At 35.1% G+C, this 25069-nt stretch overlaps 1 protein-coding gene across 4 annotated transcripts in view; it reads left to right on the top strand.

The window, feature by feature from the left end:
• Positions 1-1052: 1052 nt before the first annotated feature.
• Positions 1053-25069, top strand: part of LOC122526954 (polypeptide N-acetylgalactosaminyltransferase 5) — a 44489-nt gene continuing 20472 nt past the window's right edge. For 2 of the 4 annotated variants that reach the window (XM_043650675.1, XM_043650671.1), the window contains exon 1: positions 1058-1379. The gene's annotated coding sequence lies outside the window, so the exon portion shown is untranslated. Of the gene's footprint in view, positions 2110-25069 lie in introns of all 4 variants that reach the window. The other 2 variants (XM_043650673.1, XM_043650674.1) reach the window with 2 other exon arrangements.

Genomic DNA, 25069 nt, shown 5'->3' with positions numbered 1-25069 from the left:
AACTTCGTAACTTTAGTAACTTTTAATAAATTGTAATAAATGACATTTAAATAACAATAAAGTTTATAGCACAAATAGATAACTGTTTTCTCCGAATGTTAATTAAGGAATAAATAATAAATTATAAAATGGGGTCTATATATGCATCTCTATAAATAAGTAAACATGGTAATAACATCTCCATAACAATAATAAAAATAAAATATCAATTTATAAGTGTTCTTATGTTAAGAATGTTTATATACAGTTGGCGATGTCGGTTTACAGGAAATCAATGTAGCGACCATTACCTCTTTAAAATTAACATCAGCGCCATCTACATTAAAACAACTGTTCCGCCAAAAAGTGAGTTTCCTGTAAACCAACATCGCCAACTGTATTTAAATTCTTAACGCAAGAATATTTGTAAATTGTTATTTTATTTTTATTATTACTATGGAGATGCTATTACCATGTTTACTTATTGACAATGATGCATATATAGACCCCATTTTATAATTTGTTATTCATTCCTCAATTAACATTCACAGAAAATAGTTATCTATTTGTGCTATAAATTTTGTCTAATATATAATTGTTATTTAAATATCATTTATTATAATTTATAAAATGTTACTAAAGTTACGGAGTTCTTCTTATTTATATTTGTAGTATTACAATATAAATTTAATTATCATCATAATTACTACAAAGACGGTACGACAGGACGCGACACAGAAATAGTAACGGGGCCACAGAGTGTCACGAAATCGTGTCCGAAAAAATACATTGTATGCAATGTCTATTCACGTATCTCGTCTGTGGTCGAGTTCAAAACAATTCGAATTGACATTTCCCCAAGATCGCAGTTTGCTCCGTCTCTCAAATTGAAACCCGTAACCTGTGCCATAATACGTCGATTTAATTAATTTGATCGTCGAGCGCGACTGGATGTTGCAAAATAAGTGGTTAAACATCGATTTACGTACAAACGCGAATTCGAAGTGGACCGATCAAAAGTGGTTCCGGCAGTCGCCGCTGGGTGGCGCCGCGGTCGCCGTGGCGGAATCAATGAGAGCGAGTGAAGCGTGAATGGAGTCGAGGATAGAGTCGCCTCGAGTACGATAAATCTCGACCCCCGGGGTCGACCGAGGCCCTCTCGATCGTGCGTCGTATCAACGATCATCGTGGCTGCTGCCACTATCGATATCGGCGGGCCCACGCACTGCCGTCGGAAGCGTAGAAAGTGCTGCTGCTGCGTGTGTGTCGAACAGGTGTCCCCCCACTTCGGCGGCCTAACCTCGGCGCTAGCCTCAGTGGCTCTGCAGTGTCGGATGTACATGTATGTGCGGCGTATGGGATGTGCACCTGGAGCCGTTCTTGTTACTAGGTCACAAGAGGTGTGTATCAATGAGATTCGTGGTAATCGGCAATCGTTGCCCGCGCGGTCGGTCGACGTTTCGCAGCCACGGTGGCCGCATGTGCGAAACACGCCGAAACACAACGACGTGACGTGTAACGTGCGTCTCGCGAAAGTGTGCCTCCGTCTGCTGTCTCTCAGCACAGCCAGAGGATAAGTTCAACCGATATCGTCTCCGCTTCTCGCGCCCAGCGTCTCTCTCTCTCTCTCTCTCTCTCTTTCTGTCTCTCTCTCAAGAGACGCTTCAGTTCACACGAATTCTCGCCGTTGGATCACGTCGTGCTTTCTCGCGTTCCGCTTCTCTCTCGTCTTCCGCCACCAACTGTATATCCCTGTTTGCTCGTACAACAGGGCTTGCAAAAGAGCGAATGTACGCACGCACGTACGTACGTACGCATACGTGCGTCCGGGATCGGGCAGTGACGTATCGATAGCTCGTTACGTGTCGCGACGACTTCCATCGCCGGCTATTTCCACCGGTGGTCTCTCAAATAACAGACGTTTCTCTTTTGTGGTGTTCGTCGCGGAGCAACGTCGCGAAGCTCCGACGGTCGTTCGTTTACGAAGACGTGCAAATATTATTGCGTACGTGGTGTGTTCTTCACCGGAGACAGAGAGGCGATTACCACCTCCCCCTCCCACCGTCCTCTGAAGGAAGCTGGCGTGAAGGCGATCGACAGAGCGCGAGGTCTCGAGGATTATAAAACTGGGTAATATCTTTTTAGCGACCGTGTCACGCGACCGATACTCGACCATGTGGTGTTGCGATGTAACGGTGCTGCGTGGATAGGTGTGTATGTATTACGTATATATATATATACGCATAACGTGCTAGCCTTTTTCCTCGTGTGGACGCGTCTAATTATGCGACTGTTGCAATTACGTGTGTACAGCGATTCGTATGCCGAATCGTTTGAGCAACGTCTTATACATAGTGCGCAGTTTCTTAAATTATCTTGATTGAAGCTGGTAAAAATGTTACTGATGAGCGACTGATATTTATCATGCAGTCGTTTATTGAAGCTGTACTTCATTAAGCTCTCATTGCCTCTTGGATGGTGATTCTAACATAATTGCAATTATATTGCAACAGTTTACATTATTAAATTAATAATGTGGTATTGTAATTAGATAATGATTCTAACATGGTGGCGATAATGACAATTGTATACTATTATAATATAATTGGATAAATGATTATGAGTAATATAATATTATAATTAGATAATGGTTCTAACCTGGTAATAATAATGACAATTATATACTATTATAATGTTATAATATTAGATAATGATTCTAACATGGTAACAATAATGACAATTATATACTATATATAAAGTTGTAATATTAGATAATGATTCTAACATGGTAACAATAATGACAATTATATACTATTATAATTAGATAGTTGACATTAATAATACAACATCATAATGTTAGTGATGATAAATATAACATCATGACATTAGTTACTCTAATAATGGCAATAATGACATTACAACAATTGATAATATACTATTAATAATATAATGTAATATCATGTTAACAACATTAATGGCACAATATTATAATATTATAATATACCATAATAGCATACTTTTTATAATTTAACGTACAATTAATCTAGCCACCAAAGTTTCGAAAGAGATGAGAGGTCTTCAGGGCCAACATTGTGCACGCGTACATATCCTAAAAACAGCATCGTGGTCAATCTTTCGAAAAAGTATATTTCGCATTACCCACGTATCTCGCAACAGTCTAAACACGAAGCTTACAACGACCCTGATTTTTGAGACGTTTCCATCGTTCCGGTAGGACACGCATAGTAGTCGTTTTATATAGCGCGGCATGCGTTACGCATTTCCGATTCACCGTAGAACCGTACCCGCGCGCGGATTCCGTCTCCGTTCTTGCCAATCCGGTCGCGAGGCGAGTAATCTTATTCTACCGGCTGTGTCGGTATTCCGTTTAAAGGAATGCGGCACACCTGCCCATCTTTTACTCTGTTCCCAAGGTCTCCCATCGGATCCGCGTTGACCCGTTCCTCCGGGGGTCATTTTCCAACCCGGATCGATCGTCACCCTCCCCTAACGAGCAGAGAGAGAGAGAGAGAGAGAGAGATATTCTCGATAATTGAAATTTGAAAAAAATCGTTCACGTGAATTCGTCGTTTCTCGCTTCTTCGCTTCTTTCGTGCCATTTTTCTTCGTCGAGATGAGCACACGAGTGCCACGTTAGAAGAGAATCGAGGATTCACAGCCTCGCGGGGAGGAGGTAAAGCGCGTGGTAAATCTCCATGGGAAATCATACGGTTCGATCTCTGTACCGCGGCAAATCACCGCGGATAACCTTCGATTAAAGGATGGATAAATAATTCATGAAGACAAGCCGGTTCTTTCGATCGAGAGGAACGTTAAATAGGTAAATGCGGCATACCTCGGCGGTGATTAATAAAACGAGTGAAAGGTTCGACTTGCGTGAAGTCTTTCTCTCTCTCTCTCTCTCTCTCTCTCTCTCTCTCTCTCTCTCTCTCTCTCTCTCTTGTGAGCTTGATGAGCGAATTGACCAGTTCAAGACGGCACGTTACTCGACCTGCAAGGACACGTGTACCGATCGGACCGGACTTCTCTCCCTCTCTCTCTCTCTCTCTTTCTTTGTGCGCAGTTAGAACAAACGACTGCCATTTCGGTAATACGCGCTTGTACGTTCGAGAAAATCATCATTCTTTTTTTCTTTTTTTATTTTTCCAAAGTGGCGTTCAGGTGGAATCCCGTTAGCCCGGGATACACGGCCTGCTGATTAACATATTTCGCTTTGGCGCAACACTTTGTAGTGGCGAAACGATAACTGCACGAGCGATCCGCGTACGGCTAATCACGGTTATAATGAAATTTCCTTGCCGGCGTGGCAAGTTTAGGAATTTGGAAAATTAGAGCCGCATCGTTCGCGCCGGTTCGGTGAATCTCGTTTATCTCTGGTGTTGGAGTAACAGCGTTCAACCGAACGACACCCAATGGTCTCGAAACGCCATTGTCTGCATTTGTGCGAGTAGTAGCTCACGAAAAAAGAATGCACGAGTGATAAAAATAATCCAGTTAACTATCAAGACTTGTACGTGCAATCGAATAATTAATTGTTAAAACACGTTCGTTAGAAAGAGAAACATGCGCTTCCGCCGAATATCTCGGCGGTAGCTTCTGTACACATTATCAAATTGATTTCAAATTTGGCAAATATAAATTAATATATATCGTCGATTCTCATTAATACATATTTCTGCAAATATTTGTGTTGTGCGCATGTTACGCGAGTCGTGCGAAATATTTAAAAATATTTAATGTAGACTGTGCGTCGCATTTTAATCACTTCCCAACTGACTGCGGACCATAACGAGTGACCGAAACCGTGTAGTTCCGTCGGTTTCTTTTACTTTTGAACTCGTCGGTACGACATCACTGGATAGAAATTATTGAGAAGTAGTAATACATTTATACCGGTGGTATACTTAAATATACTTAAAACTGAAAAAATACTGCAATTTTGGGACAAAAAAAAAAAAAAAAAAAATTGCGAGAAAATCATTGATTTAACATTCGGCAGGTACGCGCGGATTAATTCTCAATATCTGATAAAACGCTACTGGTAGATGTTAATCTACTCGCGGATCTTCGGCGACTCTCTGATAAATTAATAAAATCGTACGTTACTTACCTTGCTCGGTGCCGCGTATTAGACGACAGATAAATCAGATAAGATTAATATCCGGAGTCTGTACCGAAGCGGGCGTCTCGTCGATTATCCGCGTCCCGCGGCTCGACTCGAGCTTAAACCGTAAGCACAATTGAGTTTCTGAAAAGGATGTTTCTTTCTCCACCAGCGTGGGGGAATATAGTTATTAAACGTTGCTAATTAATCCGTCTTTAACGTCGGATTTAACGTCGCGCGACGAGATTAAATGGTTTTCAAGCAGTTGCGGTGGGATTTCATTGTTGGATCGTGTTTCCCCCTCCCTCCCTCTGTTCCTTGTTTCACGTTAATTGTACGCGAAACGGTGAAATGTCGACTAACCTCATACTTTATGCATTACATCCGCCTCGTTTTCGAATTCGATACGCGTTCGAGGTATAACGCTCCTCCGTCGCCAGTGTATTTTGGGAGGGCCGAGTGCCACAGCACGGCAAAAATATTTTCATTACATTTTGTCCAAGTCAGACTGCCGGATCTGGAGAATTTTCCCCACGTTCCTTTCGATCTTCGTCGAAAATTATTAAGAACTAGGTTACATTAAAAAGAATTATATTACATTGCGTTATCTGCTTGTCGTTTCAATATCGGGCGTGGAAAATTTTCCAATTGTCTGAATATGTATTATACGAGTAGATTGAATGTTATCTTGAGCTCAAGCCGCGCATAGTAATCGTAGCTCATCTGCGTAAACTACAAACGTGAATATAAATGTAAGTGGCATTTTTACGGAAATTTTGAGCAAATAGCGGCGCAGCGTGGTTTGTTTCACGCGAAGGGCCTTCGAACGTGAAGAGTTAACGGTAACGCAGTGTGTGTCGCGACAGTGGCGACGTGTTCGACAAAGGAAAATGGGTCGCGAGATGACGACGACGACTTTCATGAGTGAAATAAACCGTGAACAGGACGTGAACCGAGTGAAAAGTGTAATTTGTAAATTCACGAGAGGTCTTGGCACGGTGTGGAGACTCGCGTGCACGCACGCGCCTCGCAATTGGACGATAAAAAGCTGCTCGTGTTATTTTTCGCGCGCGCGTCGCCCAATGGAATTATTCGAAACGATCGCAAACATTTTCAGAGATATAAACGATGATAGCGCCTCGTAAAATTTGCGGTCACGCTGGCAATTATTCGCGCGCAGTAACTAACCACGCGTAACTTTGAATTTCCCTCTCTCGCTTTGCCAGACCAGTGAGTCAGAGAAATATTTTTACCGTCACGATCTACGAAGCTTTTTCACGTTATTTTTTACATTTGTGTTTTTTGAACGACTTTTTCACGTCATTTTGAACATTTCGACTGACACGTGCCCCCTTTTTTTTTCTAGCACATTTTAACGTTCACAAAGAATCGAATTCGCGGGAACATCATTGCGTAGTCTCTTCGTTGCGATGTCGATGAATTTATAAAAAAAAAAAAAAAAGAAAGAATTTCATATAACGAGACGGTTATGTTGTAATGTATCTGTAACAAAGAAGAGATATTTGAGAAATGTCCCATTTCGTTGATACTAAGTGCACTTTCGCCGACTACAGTCCAACCGCCATTTTGTCCTCGAGTAAAAATTCCCCGAGCGAGTGTTGCAATTTCGTCGTTTTGCCGACGACTTGATCGAATTTTCGGCTCCATTCCCCGACGGTTCGAAGCAAAAGTGGAGATAACGGCCGCCGAAAAAAACGTTTTGAAACGATATTGTACGTTTCGCAAAGGCAAACGTGCATTAGCGGCAGCGGGCTTTATGAAAGCGGGGCGGTACGTTTCGGTGCAGTTTATCGATGCTCGCACGAGAAACCTTTAAAGACTGCTCGTTGCGCTGTAACGAGAATTGTTCACGACATTCGACCCACACAGGTCGCAGCTTTCAACGAGTCACGCGGAGCCCTTGTGATTGGATTTGTAACACTACGTGCTCGAACGTTATGGTCTCGCGTATACGCGGGATGCTTGATACACTACATGGATCAATAAATTAGGTATGCCGCTAATACGATAGCTTCGTAATTTTTATTATTACGCGTACTTGGTAATAATTCCCTGGCAGTAAATTTGTCGTTTTTTCCCACTTTTCTCTCTTTTCCCCTCACTCTTGTTTTTTCCTGCATTTCAAAATTTATAAATTTTAAACGAAACTCGAGAGGCCAAAGAAGCTGGCGCACACGTTACGTAATGCTATACCGAAGTTTTATTCGTCAATAGTATTACAATTAACAACGTAACCTGAAAGAAATCGAACTTTTTTTTTTGTTTTCAAATTTATCGAAGTAGTGTCAATTAAAAATTTCTTGAAAAGTAAAACGACAAATTTGAAGTGACGATCGAGTATTTTTTACATTTATACAGAAATCTTGTTGCAAAGCCAAATCATTCGTTCGTAGAAACAGTGTGTATCTGCTCAGTTTAGCTTCGTCCGTGCAATCTTTAAGTGACTAATAGAGTCGAGTACACCGGAAGTGCGCTTTCATTCTTGAAACTAACGCTGGATGGATAAGTGTCCTTTGAAGTGGAAGATCTTCAGCGTCGAATTGCATTTTACATTGAAATATGATCGTCGTGCTAATGCTAATCTTGCCGAGCGATATACACATATATATATATGTACGTCAATCATTCTCGATGAATTTCCTGTGGTGGCACGTTCCATTGCTAACTCATTCATGCTGTTACCCGGAAAAAGTTTATGCCGGTTTTGTGACCCGTATAAAGCGGCGCGTAATAACGGTATTCGTATGATACTGCGATCTTCATTGTATCGCTCGTTGTATTGTCGGGGTATAAACCGGCATATAACGAGAAATATGCACTGCCGGCATTATGAATTTAGAAATGCGAGATAAGAAGTTGAAGCAGGGGGGATTAGGATAATAGGGAATTATTGTTGGAACTGTTTAACTCGAAACTACTCTCGTCGTATAGCAACGTTTTGGGGTTTTGGGCGTTGAACGATCGTTTAAGTTGTTCTTTGTTAACGTTGGATAAATGTTGGCGATAAGGAAGGCTGATAAGAAAAGTTTGAAACACTAATTGCGCGTTAAAAGCGAATGTTATGAGCATGGAGATTAAATGTCAATAATTCTTCGTTTCAACAATTCATTTTTAATTGCACGTTAATACACGTGCAGTACGTTCAAGCGTTTTAAGTGTTTTCACGTAGATTTCGTTTCAAATAATGAAACATATAATTTCGCATAATTACTCGTACCTCGGGTATTTTTCTTCCTGTATAAAGGTTTAAAAAAAAAAAAAAAAATTGAGAGTCGGTAAAGTTTTGAAAGCTTGTAATACTCGCCGAAAGGAATTAATTTTTCTTTTTTTTTTAGTGATATTAGTACAGTTGGCTTTCTAACATTGTCGCACGAATAGCTCATTCTACGCTGCGATGTTTTTTACAAAACTTTACTTCGAACCATATTGTGCCACCTAAGGTGGCACATCATCATTTATTCTGCAGACGTTAGAAATATGAGTGACTTTAATGAAAAATATAGCGTGAAGGATATAAATGAGGTGTGGTGGTGCAGAATGTCTTAATAAACGTTCAGTATGTATCTGCATATATTGCGTGTACAGGGTATTAAAGGCAAAGCAGGGGAGGTGGATGATATATAAAATGGTCCCAATTTTTTAGTATTCAAACCAGAAAATCTTTACTTCACATAACGTTTCATAATAAAACATTTCGACAATTTCATTTGAGTGAAAGTTTCGTTCAGTAGTGAAATTCGTTTGTCATAATTATATTCGTGAAGTTTGAACAGAAATATATACAGAAATTGTAAGATATTCAATCGTTGACATTCGGTAGGGTCATTTTTAACTCGTTACACGATTGACATCATTATTCATGCTATATACTAATTTGTTACTAAATGTATCTGTGTTTTCTAAAAATTATCTTGTAGTTTCTGTACACTATTATCAGATTGGTTTTTTTACTGACAGATAATCATCGCGTTCGTCTTTCATTACAATGTCGATGAAATTTCAACGTGATTTGTAACTCACGTGTACTACACTTCCGCTCAGAAATCTTAGAAGTACTAAATTTGTATATTAAAAATAATACGATAAATATAAATTACAAATTATACATACAACAACAAATACAATACATGCAATATAAATAATAAGTATAAAACATACTTTGTACAATATATTAACATATTGTATTCTTATATTATTATATATTGTATTACAAAATATATCATAATATATATTAACATATAATATATGTTATAGTATATTATAACGTATAATATATTATATTTTAACATATTGTATTCTTATATTATCATATATTGTATTACAAAATATAATATATCAACATATTGTATTCTCATATTGTTATATATTCGATTACAAAATATATTATAATATATATTAACTTTAACTAATATTTAACTAATATATTATAATATATATATATATTAACTAACTTATTAATTCCATTAATATTAGGATCTCCTGATATAGCATTTCCACGAATAAATAATATTAGATTTTGATTACTTCCACCATCTTTTTATTTTTATTAAATAATTTATTTTTTTCGAATTCAGGAATTGGATGAATTGTATATGAATTGTATATCCTACATTATCATTCTATTTATATCATCCATCTCCATCAGTTGATTTTACAATTTTTTCAATTCATATAACTGGAATTTCATCAATTTTAGGATCCATAAATTTTATTCTTACAATTATTATAATTAAAAATTTTTCACTAACACATATTATAATGTATAATATAGTAACATATAATACATTACAATATTAACATATTGTGTTCTTGTATTATTATATATTATATTACAAACACACATTGTAATTAGAAAATTTACGCTATGAAAAATCTGAATGTTAAAGATAAAAGTAAGACTTTGAGGGGGAGGGGGTGTACTGAAATTCTTCTTCCACGCTACACAATAAGTGTTTGAATCACTTTCGCGAGCCATTGTGTTACACTTCAAAAGTGGCATCCGCCTGACCGCGCGTGGATCGTCAAGCAACGATATTTAATAAAGACATCGAGCCTCTATACCGTTCTAACCCAGTTTTCGTCACCCTGGTGGCGTTAGCCGTTTCCTTGGTCGATAAATCAGCCGGGCCGCGAGCAAGAACGAACGGAATGACGCGCGGGCAGGCGCGATTTTCAACAGACGAATTTCACTCGCGGGCCAAACAATGGACGGACGCGAGGACTTGAATCCGTCGTGCGAGTTAATTACGTCGTGTCGCGAATTGCATCGCCTCCCGAGGATGCCTCGCCATGAATTCTGTCGCGTATATTGGATCGGCCTTGCTTTATGGCTCATTTCGTTCCACAGCAGCCGGAAATGAAATAGATTCTCGCACGAAAATTAATTGAACTCTCTCTCTCTCTCTGTGTGTCTTTCTCGCGAATTAATAAATTTTTTTCTAATTTTTCTCTCTTTTTCTCTCTCGGCGAGATAAAATTCCGAAAGTCTACAAAATGCGCGGGGGAATGGTTCATTCGAATGACACGATAAATATGTGCGGGGGGATTTAATCGAAACGTGCCTCGCGTTGTTTGCGAGAAATACCTGTTCCGGACTTTATTTATCGCCGGTATTATCAATACGTTCCCTGATTAATATCAGCCGCCGCCCGATTTCCAGTATTTCACGTTGCTATTCGGTATTTCGTGTTCGGGGAAAACGTAACGATACCTTGTTACCACTTGTTTGTGAGCGATCAGTTTTTGGCAAGCCAAAGGATCGTGAAAAATCGGTATTTTTGAAGATAGAACTCCTCCTAATGAATGGATTCGGCTGTTTTAATTTTCCGTATCGTAGCTTGCTCGCTTTTGGAAACGTGAAATTCCATATTTATCGTGGGATAATATAAGGCGACAGTTGAATAAATTCCCAGACCTTTTCAATCCACTTTTAGAGATACAAACTCGCTGGAAATTTGTTACAGAGATTCAAATGCGAAATATTGAACGCGATGAAATAAAGGAATTTGGAGGATAAACTGCTTGTCCGCAGTGGGAATACATCTGTGTTTCGTCGTAAAATATTCATCGGTGTATTTATTCGTGTATTTTTTTTTTTTTTTACCTAAAAAAGAAAGGCTTGCAGTAAATTCGTGCGTTCGATTCGCGTAGCTGAATCAAAATTTAATTGAAATTCCTTTGACGGAACGGGAAAAATGGGTCGCGAATTTCGGAACCTGATCCTGTAGAAGCAGAAGAGGGAGCTTTCAGTCATAGATTTCCTTTAACCGTTTCACTTACGGTTCTTTTTTCTTTNTTTTTTTTTTTCTTATTTTTGATAAAGGGATTTCATTTTACTCGAAATGCACCGAGGCAAGAAATATCGATTTACAAAAATGTAATTCCGAATTCACCGAAGTTTCGAATATGTTACATATTGGAGCAGATGGTGGCCACACCTTTGCTTGCCAATCTTATCGGGAAGCAAAAGTGCAAGTTAGATAAGAGGTTCGACCAGAGATGAATCATCGGATCACGGGGTGAAATCAGTTCTCCGTTTTTCAAGGAGAGAGTGGCTCTCGCGTTTAATTTTCCAGCAATACGAAACAGTACATTGGGAATCTGTGTTTCAACGTCGTTTGAGATTCACCGCGACTTCGTCGATGGAAAATCGATGCCCCGAGAGGGGAGAAGAAAATGGCGCGTTCGCGTTCCATTATTGAACCGTTAGCTGTCGAACAATGCGGCAAATCCCCGGATTTGTTTAGCAATTCTCCCGAAAATATCTGTTTGCGAGAGAGAGATAGGTACACCGACCCGAAATATTCGGATATCTGGCCGTAAGGAACGTTTTAAAGTCACATTAGGCGAGGAACGACTGTCGCGAAGTTTGGAACCTGTTTGCGAAATGTATATAAAAGTTGCGGAATGTTTCTTGCACCGGTGTGTAAAAAATTCGGTGCATTTATCGATTTTCGTAACAGAGCAAACTTCTTGGCACGGTGTTGTGAGAAAGAAGAATATTATAATATTACAATTGGAATAGAATATTATGATGTAAGAATAATATTATAATATTGTATATGAGAATATTGTAATTGGAATTTTGATATTTTAATATGTTAAAGTATTCGTATTTATTTATTCTAAATTTCTAGTATTTCCAGTATTATTTATTCTAAATTTTATCTGTTCCTTCTAAATTTTTGAATCGGAATGTTAGAGTGCAGCAGAGATGATATAAATATTGTATGAATAAATATTTTTAATTATTTTAAATATTATTAATTTTTATATATTAATATTAATATTTTTAATTAGTTTCAATTTTTAATATTAATATTTTTAAATATTTTAATATTAATATTAATATTTTTAAATATTTTAATATTGATATTAATATTTTTAAATATTTTAATATTGATATTAATATTTTTAAATATTTTAATATTAATATTAATATTTTTAAATATTTTAAATATTTTTAAATGAGTATCGGCTCATTGAACGTTCATTAACAACAATAAATTATTAAGTATCTCGATATTTCTGTTTTCAACGTATGAATTCTCAAACAACATAGGTAGTGATGATTATAACAGAGATCCAACTCTATTTAACGTTGAAGCTTAATTAACTTGAATTTCTTAATTGAATGCGAACGAGAATTCATGTTTAAAAGGAAAATCACTGAATGTGATATATCTTCATATATATGAACTCCAATTACGTGAAATTTTCTTATATATCAGATTTCGTTCCTAAATTTCAAATTACCAACGTTGAAACTAACCATTTCTCTCGTTTAAACTCCATCTGCTACATCTGTCTCTGTACCGAAAAAGATTAAACAATAATATTAAATAACAATTCCACTAATTAAATGCGACAATTGTATTATTATATACTGTACGTTATACGTTTAAAATTATATATTTCATTACAAAAATTGCATCGACTATAAGTAAAAAAATTTTGAACGTCGAGGTAGGAAGCAGGGGTTGTGCAACTAGAATTTTCTCAAATATCTTCCCGTGCATCCCTCGAATCGCGGCTACGCCCACCGAAATCGCGGAACGAAATCGTCGTCCCAGAAATGGTTGAATTCAAAGTTGCGTGGAGATCGATCGAAGGGAGTTGCAGCCGTGGGAACCTGGGACGTATCGGGGTAGGACGTCGACGTTAGAAGTTAAAAAGCACTTTTGTAAAAATCCATAACGCGTCCGGCGCGGCAACCGTTTTGTAGTACGTGTTCCGAGGAAAGTTATTGGAAACCCAGGGCGAGAAACACGCGCCGAAACTCTCGGCTCGGAGTCGTTCCAGGACGGATGAGACGTGCCTCGAAAGTGGCCGAACATCCATCATGCCCGGCGAAATAGAGAAATGGAAATTGCGTTGTTAAATTCAATTTCTGTCTGTGATGTTCCTGGCGGGAACCTTCCCGCTCGTGACCCATCCATGATTGATCTTAGCGCTCCTAACGCCCCGACGATCTCTTCCATTCAAGCTGTAAATTTCACTTTTAATCATCAAATGAAAATTTATTTGAAAAATGAAACTAGATGTTATATAAATACGACAAACATTTAATTTCTAAATATATATTTATTTTTTATTTTATAAAAAAAATTATATGTATATATATATATTTATAGATATTATATAAATACGACAGACATTTAATTTCTAGATATATATTTATTTTTTTATTTTAAAAAAATAAATATATATTTTATGTATTTTTATATATTTTTATTCTAAAAAATTATATATATATATATATATTTATAGATATTATATAAATACGACAAACATTTTATTTCTAAATATATATTTATTTTTTTATTTTATAAAAAAAATTATATATATATGTTTAGATCATTTACTTTCGAGATAATTAAAATTAATTAAAATTAAATAATTAACCCTGATGCAAAAGGTACAAAATAAATTTCATTTATTTTTAAGAAAATTCATTTTCATTGCTTTTGAACTATGAATAATATTATTAATTTTTAATTATTACTAAAGATATATTTTTATTACAAAACTTTTTTTTTTGAAATTTCACACTTTTAAAAAATGTCTAATAGAAATTTGTTTCTGTTATTAAATATTGCTGTACTCTGCTTTCGATGTTTCGTTTAGAATTTTTAGAATATTTCTTTCTCGCAAGCGCGATCCATCTCTTTACAACAATTTCCTGAAAAGTAAAGTCTAGCGTCGAGTTCCTTCATTACGTTGTACTTTAACCGTTAAACTCTTGCCTGTGATTTATCGCGAGCTAATCTTTCGACTCGCGAAACATGTCAAATTTAACGCGTGGTTAATTTCACATCTCTCACTCGTTGGTCTATTGTTTGTTCGTCATGGCCATTTCTGTCGAAAAGCAATCGCACGATACGATTGCTTGAAATATGTATACACAACTTGCGCTGATAACTGTTATTGTCGATTTTTCCATTAAAAGTTCAAATATCGTGTTGTGGTGACATTACACGCAGAGAAAACAATAATTCCATATATACATATATATATATTTGTCGTAATTATACTTGCAAATATGATATTCTACGTTCTACGTAATATTGTATCACATCACTAGAGAATCATTCACTGATAAGAAATATTCCGTACTTATATAAGCTTTTATTTGTAGAACTAATATCCATTTGCAATTCAACAAAGTGTGTATAACAGTAATTCTAAAATTTCCTTTAAAGGCTCACAGAGTATGTGATATTAATATCAAAGTGTGAAGATTTGAAATTTGAAGAATGAATTGGGAGTTTGCTGTTTCAGATATACGATAGGTATTTTTGGAATTTATGGTTCAACGTAGAGCCATTTTGTGCTTAGGATTTGAGACCCAAGATAAAGATAAAGGTATGCAAAAAATTCGGATTTAAGGGCGCGAAATAAAATTTCATCTCAAACTTTTTGGTCACCAGCAAAAAGAACTCGTACGCAATAACGTATGATTTCATATTTCATACTTTTATCAGATATAAAATTCCAGCTGAAATTGATCTTGTAAAACCTAATTGGAACAGTGTAGGAGTAGCGTAGGAGTCTTTTCTTTTTTTTTTAAATATATGATTTGAAACAGAAATGAAGGAAACGAATATTTAGTTTGTATAATGTCCAATTCGTTCTCACAAACACTCAAAGTTCGGATCATCACGTTTATGAAAGTAGCAGTTGTATCATTAAATTTTATCACCGGTTGCTACCTCAACACGCTTGGAATGCTGGTTTCGTCCAAATTTCAGAAACAGTCTCGCCATTGCACGTTTACGTAAACTCACTGTGAAACAATTTTTCGTTCGGCTAAAAATTAATCATTATTTCAAAACGCTGTTTCGTAAACTTTCAGGAAAATTCATTCTCATAATCAATTGATTTCACCCTTTTCGATGATATGATGTATACTAATAAATTAACTTTTTAAATAATTTGATAAGATCTAGGAAAGAGATCATTTCAAATTCATTCTCATAATCAGTTGATTTCACCCTTTTCAGTCATATGATATATACTAATAATAAGTTAACTTTTAAAATTTAGTAAGATCTAGGAAAGAAGTTATTTCAAATTCATTCTCATGATCAGTTGATTTCACCCTTTTCAATCATATGATATATACTAATAATAAATTAACTTTTTAAATTTAGTAAGATCTAGGAAAGAGGTTATTTCAAATTCATTCTCAGTTGATTTCACTCTTTTCAATCATATGATATATACTAATAATAAATTAACTTTTTAAATTTAGTAAGATCTAGGAAAGAGGTCATTTTAAATTCATTCTCAGTTGATTTCACTCTTTTCAATCATATGATATATACTAATAATAAATTAACTTTTTAAATTTAGTAAGACCTGGGAAAAAGATCATTTCAAATTCATTCTCATAATCAGTTGATTTCACCCTTTTTAATCATATGATATATACTAATAATAAGTTAACTTTTAAAATTTAGTAAGATCTAGGAAAGAAGTTATTTCAAATTCATTCTCATGATCAGTTGATTTCACCCTTTTCAATCATATGATATATACTAATAATAAATTAACTTTTTAAATTTAGTAAGATCTAAGAAAGAGATCATTTCTTTTGGGAATACGGAGAATACGGGTTTTATTAACGCATTATTGTCGTTTGGAGAGAATTTCTCACGCAGCTGGGATAGAATTTAAAAGTGATTTTCATTCTCGATTCAACTCTTATTAAATATTCTCATTGAATATTGAATTTGCTGGGAAAATAAATTCTAATCTTCTATTTGTCTTTCAATGTCCTTCGTTATCAGAAGCCAATAAAATACATAATCTTCTCAATCCCCAATGACATTTGATTTTATATAATCAGATGATTGATTTTTCGTTCCTCCGATATCGCAAATCAACCTTGCATAATTTTGCAATCTTGAGAAATCGTATTAATCAATCTTGAGAATAATTTTGCTATCATAATTCATTGTTTATCAATTATATCAAAGATTTAACATAATTTTGGTATTTATTCGGCACAGAAGTATATGCGATATATCATTATTTTTGCGATATTCTCAGTAATTTTCATTGATGTAAATGACTTTTTTTTCTTGTTATGAACGTTACTTTACGAAGCATATTCATTAATAATGATAATTATTACCAGTGTCGAAGCGCTGACTTTTAAAAAAATATTTTTACATGTGGCGCTAAAATAATAACATAAAAACCATTTCAATCTCAACACTTTCCAATTATAATTTCCATTTGTAATCGCTTCTCGAATCGTAATTGCCAAAGATGAAACGACAAACAACACGATGCTTCTAAAATCGGATCTTCAAAATTAAGAAATGATGGAGAAACTTCAGAATTTCAAAGTTCTTTCTTACATTTCCCTATTTCCATTCGATTCTACGGAAAAATTGATTGCTTCAATTAATTAATTAATCTCATCGCTACGAACTTACACGAGAAAGCACTTCGGTGTGAAACAAGAAAGGAAGACAGTTTTTTCTTTCTTTTTTTTTTTAAATAAAAAAAATGACACGATTATCGCATTAAACGCGTCGCGAGGGGTTGTTGCACACGCGAGGGCAGAAAACAAAACGGGGATGCCATTCGAAGGTTGATTTCCATTCACTCTGTTGCACGCAATTTTGCCCGAACAATCGAGGCAACGTAAACGATCGAATAATCCGCGTTTGTACGATTATTTGTTCCGAACTATGCACGCGCAGTTACGGGGTTTAAATCGTTCAGAACTGTTTCGCCGGTGGCCACCGGTAAAACCAGATTCACTTTAATTCCCATCGACGAAACGAACTGCAAATTACCCTGTGTACCATCCTCCGCCAGGCCACCGTTTTCAACCGTTTCATAAATTCACCGTTCCAGAAGCGAAATCCTAAAAGGTTGAACAGCAAAATTCGAAAATTACTCGGACGAAATGTACGTAAATAGCAACAAGAGACAGATTTCACATTTATGTGAATTTATGTTTTTATGAAAAGGGGAAATCGATTTTTTTTTAACATCTTCTAAATAACGTTACGAGAATGTAATGATACAGTACTACGAACGAAATATTTATATAGGGGTGCCCATAAGTAACGTCGTTTTTTTTAATATTGCACAAAATTTCATATTTCATAATAATATTTTAAAAATATACTTTATTTCATAATAATAATTTAGAAATATAATATTGTATAAAATTTTATTTTTTTATATTTAAATTATTGTCGCTGGATAGCAATGTTTATTAAATTTGAAAAAAAAGAACATTACTACATCACATAGGGATAACCATAAGTAACGTTTTTTTAATATTGCACAAAATTTCATATTTTATAATTTAAAAATAATAATTTATAATATAATATAAAATATAATTTAAAAATATAATATAGTACAAACTTTTATTTTTTTATATTTAAATTATCGTCGCTACATAGCAATGTTTATTAAATTTGAAAAAAAGAACATCACTACATTATATAGTAACCATAAGTAACATCTTTTTAATATTGTATAAAGTTTCATATTTTATAATAATATTTTAAAAATGTACTTTATTTTATAACAATAATTTAAAAATATAATATAGTACAAAATTTTATTTTTTATATTTAAATTATTGTTGCTACATAGCAATGTTTATTAAATTTGAAAAAAGAACATTACTAGTAACCATTATATAGTAACCATAAGTAACGTCTTTTTAATATTGCACAAAATTTCATATTTTATAATAATATTTTAAAAATATACTTTATTTTATAACAATAATTTAAAAATATAATATAGTACAAAATTTTATTTTTTAAATTTGAAAAAAAGAACATTACTACATTATATAGTAACCATAAGTAACGTCTTCTTAATATTGCACAAAATTTCATACTTTATTTTACAATAATTTAAAAATATAATATAGTACAAAATTTTATTTTTTTATATTTAAATTATTGTCTCTACATGGCAATGTATATTAAATTTGAAAAAAAAAAAACGTTACTTACAGATACTTCTCTTATTTTGAAAAAACGTGTCCTAAATCTTTCAGCTGTGTATACAGTGTACGTTATATTATGTCTATTTAAACTTTATATTTGAACAAGAAAGACGGCAGGATTTTACAGAAAAATCTATCTGTGTCAACGCGTTACAAGACAAATCGTTCCATGTGCAAAACCCGTTGTTTCTCGTATATATACTTCTCGAGAACTCTCTGTTCTGCTGGACAAGAGAGAGAGATTCACGTTTCGTACGAATCGATGTAACGTTTCTGCGGCAACAACGTCAAATGATCCTCGAACATTCATTTAACTAGAAACGTGTGAGAAGTGTGTCCCTGTTCGCGGGGCGAAAGGTACGTACCTTTCATCAGTAATTCCTACTAGAGATTCACGCCTCATCGTCAAAGGGATCCTCGATGCAAAGCGATGCCTCTCGCATCGTTGCATCTTGCGAATAGAACCCCTCGAAAATTGTATTTTGATAACGACTGTTTTACACGCGAACGAATATTTCTGCAGTTGGGTCTGTGAGGCTGGAAAATGGGTTTTCTCCATGAGGTTTCCCTTTCGAGGATAAATTTGTTGTTGGAACACTGAAAATAGTTGGACAGACGACAGGGAATTGAACGGTCCGATTGTTTCTCAGTTGGAGACGCGGTGGAGCAGATTGAGAATTGAGTGAAATCATAAAATTGGGACGGAAAATGGGGAGTTCGACTCGGTGAATTTTATTAATCGACCATAAATTCCTTTTGTAACTCTGGAATTATCATTCGTAACCGTTGTGTTGCTCTTCATTGTACGCGACGAACCAAGTGTCTGAAACGAAATTTTACTTGAACTGCAACTAACTGTAAAAAAAAAAGGAAAAGAGAGACATAGGTTTCTCGGTTACGGAAGAATATTTCGTTATGAAATATGAATTTGATTTATTAATTTCAATGTTCAATCTAATCTTAGAAAAGGATGTTTCCTCGATAAAAATCGATAATAATAACAACAGAAAAGCCAAATCTTACACAGCAGCAGAGCATATTAAATGCATATTAAATATCTTCTCTAACCACACACACACACACATTCTCATTATTTAATTCCGATAAAAAATCTTTCTCTTTTCTTTTTCTTTCAACAACACAAAATTTTCCAAAAATGTACACTTTGAAATTCCCCACGCTGTAGGTTTAAAAACTAAAAAGAAAACGTCGGAGAGTGAAGTTAAGGATTCCATTTATTTGGCGAGAAAGCTGTGACGCTTCAAGGATAAATAGGGTTTTCATATTTTATCGTCGGCGTCGAAAGGCGGAGTTCTTTTGCGCCGCGATGTGCACAGTCGTCGAAGAAGGACGCAGATGAAATTATTTTTTTTTTTTTTCAGCGCGAATCAGCGTAAGGACGAGATCAGCATAGTCGCGCGTATATCTCGACGTAATATTCGATTGCACTCTGCGATTCACCGGCGAGAAAGTGGTAGGGCAGCTCAAGGACGCTGATAAAGCCGGCCTTTCTATCGACGGCGAGATAAGCCGCGGCCGCGGCCATTCGAAACGATTACAATCGAATTTTCTGAAGAACCTGCTACTGACGGTGTCTCTCTGAAATTGTGAAATTCAATGGAGCCGACTTGTCTCAAAGAATTATCGATGGGAACCGATAGGAAGTCACGCGATTAGAGTTATTCGTGCAATAAAGAGAAAAAGCCATTGATGTTATCTAGATGAAGATTAGTAGTAGCCTCTCGTTTAGATAATTGAACAGGGCACTTCACTTTTTGTTAAAAGCCCACAAATTTGTTAAAACCGAACGTTCGATAGTAACAGGATTTGATTTAGTAAAATAATTCCTGATTTGTTAGCTGCGAGCTGTGAAAATAATATCACAGTATTTTGTATAAATTTGTATTCTATCGATACTTTAATTATCTAAATGTTATTCGTTTAGAGACAAAGTGATGACACTTGGTTCGTGTTTCAGCAAATCCAATGAAAGACACAATTAAAATAATATCGTGTTTTCATTGATATCGACAAAAATATTAAAAATTATACGAAAATTATATAAAATTATACGTTCCAATGTTTTTTTCGTTTGATCAGCAGTGACATCGGAGGAATAATAATTACTACGATACCGACGTACATGTAACATTTAACGAAGTTAAAGTTTCTAAAATGAAAAAGAAAAAAAAAACGGTACGAGGGTCGGAGAGAGTTTGGTAATGTAAATAAAAGTTTCAAAAACACGTTTCGATCGTTGTAACTGCTATCCATCGAGAACTACCTTCGATATCTCACTCTGAAAAAAAAAAAAAAAAAAAAAAAAAAAAAAAAAAAAAAAAAAAAAAAAAAAAAAATAAAAAAAAAAAAAAAAAAAAAAAAACGCCGGAGACTCGTAAATCCGATAGGGTGGGTCGATCGGTTACAGCGCGAAGCTATAAAGGAAGAACGATTAAAATGGTCGATGGCGCGGCATCGAACCGCCATTTCGCCGTAGTTTCCGAAGTTTCTCGCGTGTCATCGTTCGGCTGTAATGCCAGCCCGTTATCTCGGTTACACAGTTAAAAATATCCTAAGTGGAAAATTCGATTAAGTACTCGAACTCGAAAATTCTCATCGTGTCTATCATTTACTTCGCCTCATCCTTAATTCTTCGTTTCTTCTTTTTTTTTTTTTTTAACGTGTTCACGCTCGACGGTGAATATAGCCGGGCCAGCTCATGAGTTATTAACCAACCGAATGATCGATTACGTCCTTTGTAAAATAGAATCTCTAATTTTAACGTGCCGTTTTTGCAAGACTGTCTGCAATTTCTTCATTAATATCTATTGGGGGCAACGTTTCTCGTCGTTATATATTCGTGCTCCGTTTCTCGTTTCGAATTCTCCTTCTTTAATTCATTCGCGGATTCGAAATTCACGCGTAAATTTTATTGTTCCCAAAAAGTGTAATTAGACTCGTAACTGGTATTTCCACGTGATTCGTATTCGTATCAGTTGAGAAATTAAATGGAAAGGGTAGAAGATTATTTCACGCGTCAAATATTATTATAGTAAACACTGTACTTTGGACATTTTTACCGTGTTTCGATTGATCGCAATCTTTTCGTAATGGAACAATTACTCAATCCTGAACGGGCGAATATAAAATAAAATAAATTTGTTGGTCCAGATAGACGAAACGTGTTAATTATAAATCAGTATTTTCGTTATTTTTCATCCAAAAAAAGATGTTCATTGTGACTTCAACTCAGTTGGGAGTGGTTTAACCCTTTGTCCTCGACAAACTTCTTTTTTATATCATCTATCAGCAATTTATTATACGAAGCATCGCTTCAAATAAAATGATGTAGGAGGTAATCATTCAAATGGTATTTAACACGAAATTTTGTTGATTATGTCTTTCTAATGTGAGTTAATGATTATGCATAGTAATAATCTTTGGGAAAATAACATCCTCCGCCATTTTTTTAAACTTTCTAGGAGCTTAGAAGCGATAAAGAGTGTAGTTTATGTGAATTATTGAGCGTCAATTGACTCATTTAGGACTTCAGGAATTTCTTCCTTCTGAAATTCTTTTATCCTTATGTCGTTATTATAGTTTTCACTGTGGGCGTCTGTTATTATAAATACATCGCGAATGTATATGTTGTTATATTATGAATATAATATTTTATAATTTGCTGATAGTTGTAATATGCTAGATGTATGTGTGCGTATTATACTATGAATACGATATTTTATAATGTTCTGATAATCATAATATGCTAAATGTATATGCATGTGTATGTATTATAATATGAACATGATATTTTATATAACTCATATCATAATTATCAGCAAATTATAAAAAGAGAAACTTTTCTTTTTTTAACTCGCCGGTGTGATATTATTGAATAGAAATGATTAAGAAGTAATAAACTTATTTAATTTTTACCTGGATTACATTTAAATATACTTAAAATGTACTTTAAATATATTTAAACTGTAATACTATATATACTTATATATACTTAAACTGTAATACTATATAATACATATATACACTAAATATACTTAAACTATATTTTATATATACTTAAAAACTGAGAAAATATTGCAACTTGAGACAAAAAATTCTCCACGTGACACGTCATTCCAGCGCAAGAGTTTAAGTATTGCACGTTGGGGCAGTCACTATATATACTTATATATACTAAATATACATAAACTATAATACATATATATATATATATATATATACTAAATATATTTAAACTATATTTTACATATACTTAGAAACTGAGAAAATGTTGCAATTTGAGACAAAAAATTCTCCACGTGACACGTCATTCCAGCGCAAGAGTTTAAGTATTGTACGATTGGGCAGTCACTATATATACTTATATATACTAAATATACTTAAACTATAATACTATATAATACATATATATATATATACTAAATATACTTAAAGTATAATACTATATATACTATAATACTATAAAACTATAATACTATATATATACTAAATATACTTAAACTATATTTTATACTTAAAAACTGAGAAAATGTTGCAACTTGAGACAAAAAAATTCTCCACATGACACGTCATTCCAACGCAAGAGTTTAAGTATTGCACGATTGGGCAGTCACTATATATACTTATATATACTAAATATACTTAAACTATAATACTATATAATACACATATATATATATATACTAAATATACTTAAACTATAATACTATATAATACACATATATATATATACTAAATATACTTAAACTATATTTTATATATACTTAAAAACTGAGAAAATGTTGCAACTTGAGACCAAAAAAATTCTCCACGTGACACGTCATTCCAGCGCAAGAGTTTAAGTATTGCACGATGGGGCAGTCGAGTGCAAAGGGTTGAAACTCGTCCCTGCAAACGCTCTAGTTTCCGCGAGTTTCATCGCGTGGTTCATTCGTACGAAACGATTGAGCAACGCGATTTCTTTTCTCCTATCTTTCCTATCTCGCTTGCACTCGGACGCAACGCGCCTCGACTCATTATTATTCCGCTAATTTGCCTTCGTAAACGGCCGGTGTTCCGCGATTGACTCCTCTCCCTCCTTTGCGAAACACCATTTCCTACCACGAGATATTTCGGCGCCCGGTTCCCTCCGAACGATGGCGATTTCGAATTTTATAATTAACCTGTTGCCTCGTGTGTCGCAACGTCCGATTGCGTGCACACGGCGTCCCGATACCGATTCTTCGGCGAAGGAGAGGGAATTTTAAAAGCCACCTACGAGGATTCGCCTCCTAAATGTCTCTCGGCGAATTTGCATTCTGCCGGAGGTTGTTGCAGAATCGGTGATTATTGTCTGTTGGGCAATAATCGTTTCACGATCTCTGCCGTTGCCACGAAAGCGAGATCGGGTTCGTTACGAGTGTCGGTAAGAGAGATTCTCGTTGAAGATGACGGCGATGTATTTCACAATCGGAAGCTTAGATAACAGTTTGATAAAGCTCGAGTTCGGTGCGATTGATCTGTAATTTGATGATGATTGTTGTTTGTTGAGCAATCGTCTGATCGAAAGATCGGTTGCCCGATGAGAAACTTTGTATCGCGAATTTTGGAACGATTCGATGAATTCGTGTTTCTTTATCTAGAAAATTTTCGTCAGTTATCGTGATTTTGATCTGGATGATTTTTGACGGAGAATTACGAGAATTACTTTGTGGTTCGGGGATAATTAGAATCGGACAGAAATTTTAATTATAATTGTTATAATTGCTGAAACAATTTTAAACAAGTCCCAAAAATGACAGAAATTAAAATGAAATTCAAAGAAATTCCGTACAGTCAAGCGACTGGGCAAACTTATACTACTTAGAGAATTGTAAAATTTCGAAACGAAATACAAACTTCGTATTATTTCAGTCCGAAGGAAGTTCGCAAGTGTTCCGATAAAATTGCACGTTCTTTGTTCAACGTTGTTAAACCAACAACAGCCTATCCTCCTCTGATAATCGTTCGTTGATTTAACGAAAAATATGGCGCCAGACGATGATTGAGTTCACTTCGATGCAAATCGAGGACTCCACGTTGGATAACGAATGTGTCGTTAGTACGTTTTCTCCCGTTGTGAATCGAGTTTTCGAATGTGTTTCGATTTGCATCCGCTGGATCCTCAATTTTCATCCCCTTGGGTAATCGTTTTACCATTTAGGGGCGTTACGAAAATATATCGAGTTCGTGAAAGTTGCGGCTAGGTCGTCGATAAATAAACCCGAGTTGCAAGTGATTCCGTTGGACTTTGGTAATTGAAAGTGGTCGCAGTTTGTGCAAACTTGTGCAGAATTTCGGAAACACTGAAGAAGAATTAGGAAGCCTGAAATATTGTGATTAATTTGCATGGCGCTGCGTGCAACATCCGCGAACTCCGAATACGTAATTAATACAACGACGTGTTAACAATT

This window comes from Frieseomelitta varia, unplaced genomic scaffold (genome assembly GCF_011392965.1).
Source record: "Frieseomelitta varia isolate USP_RPSP 00005682 unplaced genomic scaffold, Fvar_1.2 scaffold_204, whole genome shotgun sequence".
NCBI classification, from domain to species: domain Eukaryota; kingdom Metazoa; phylum Arthropoda; class Insecta; order Hymenoptera; family Apidae; genus Frieseomelitta; species Frieseomelitta varia.
Note: the sequence above shows the minus strand (reverse complement) of the source record. Positions and strands in the feature narration are given on the sequence as shown.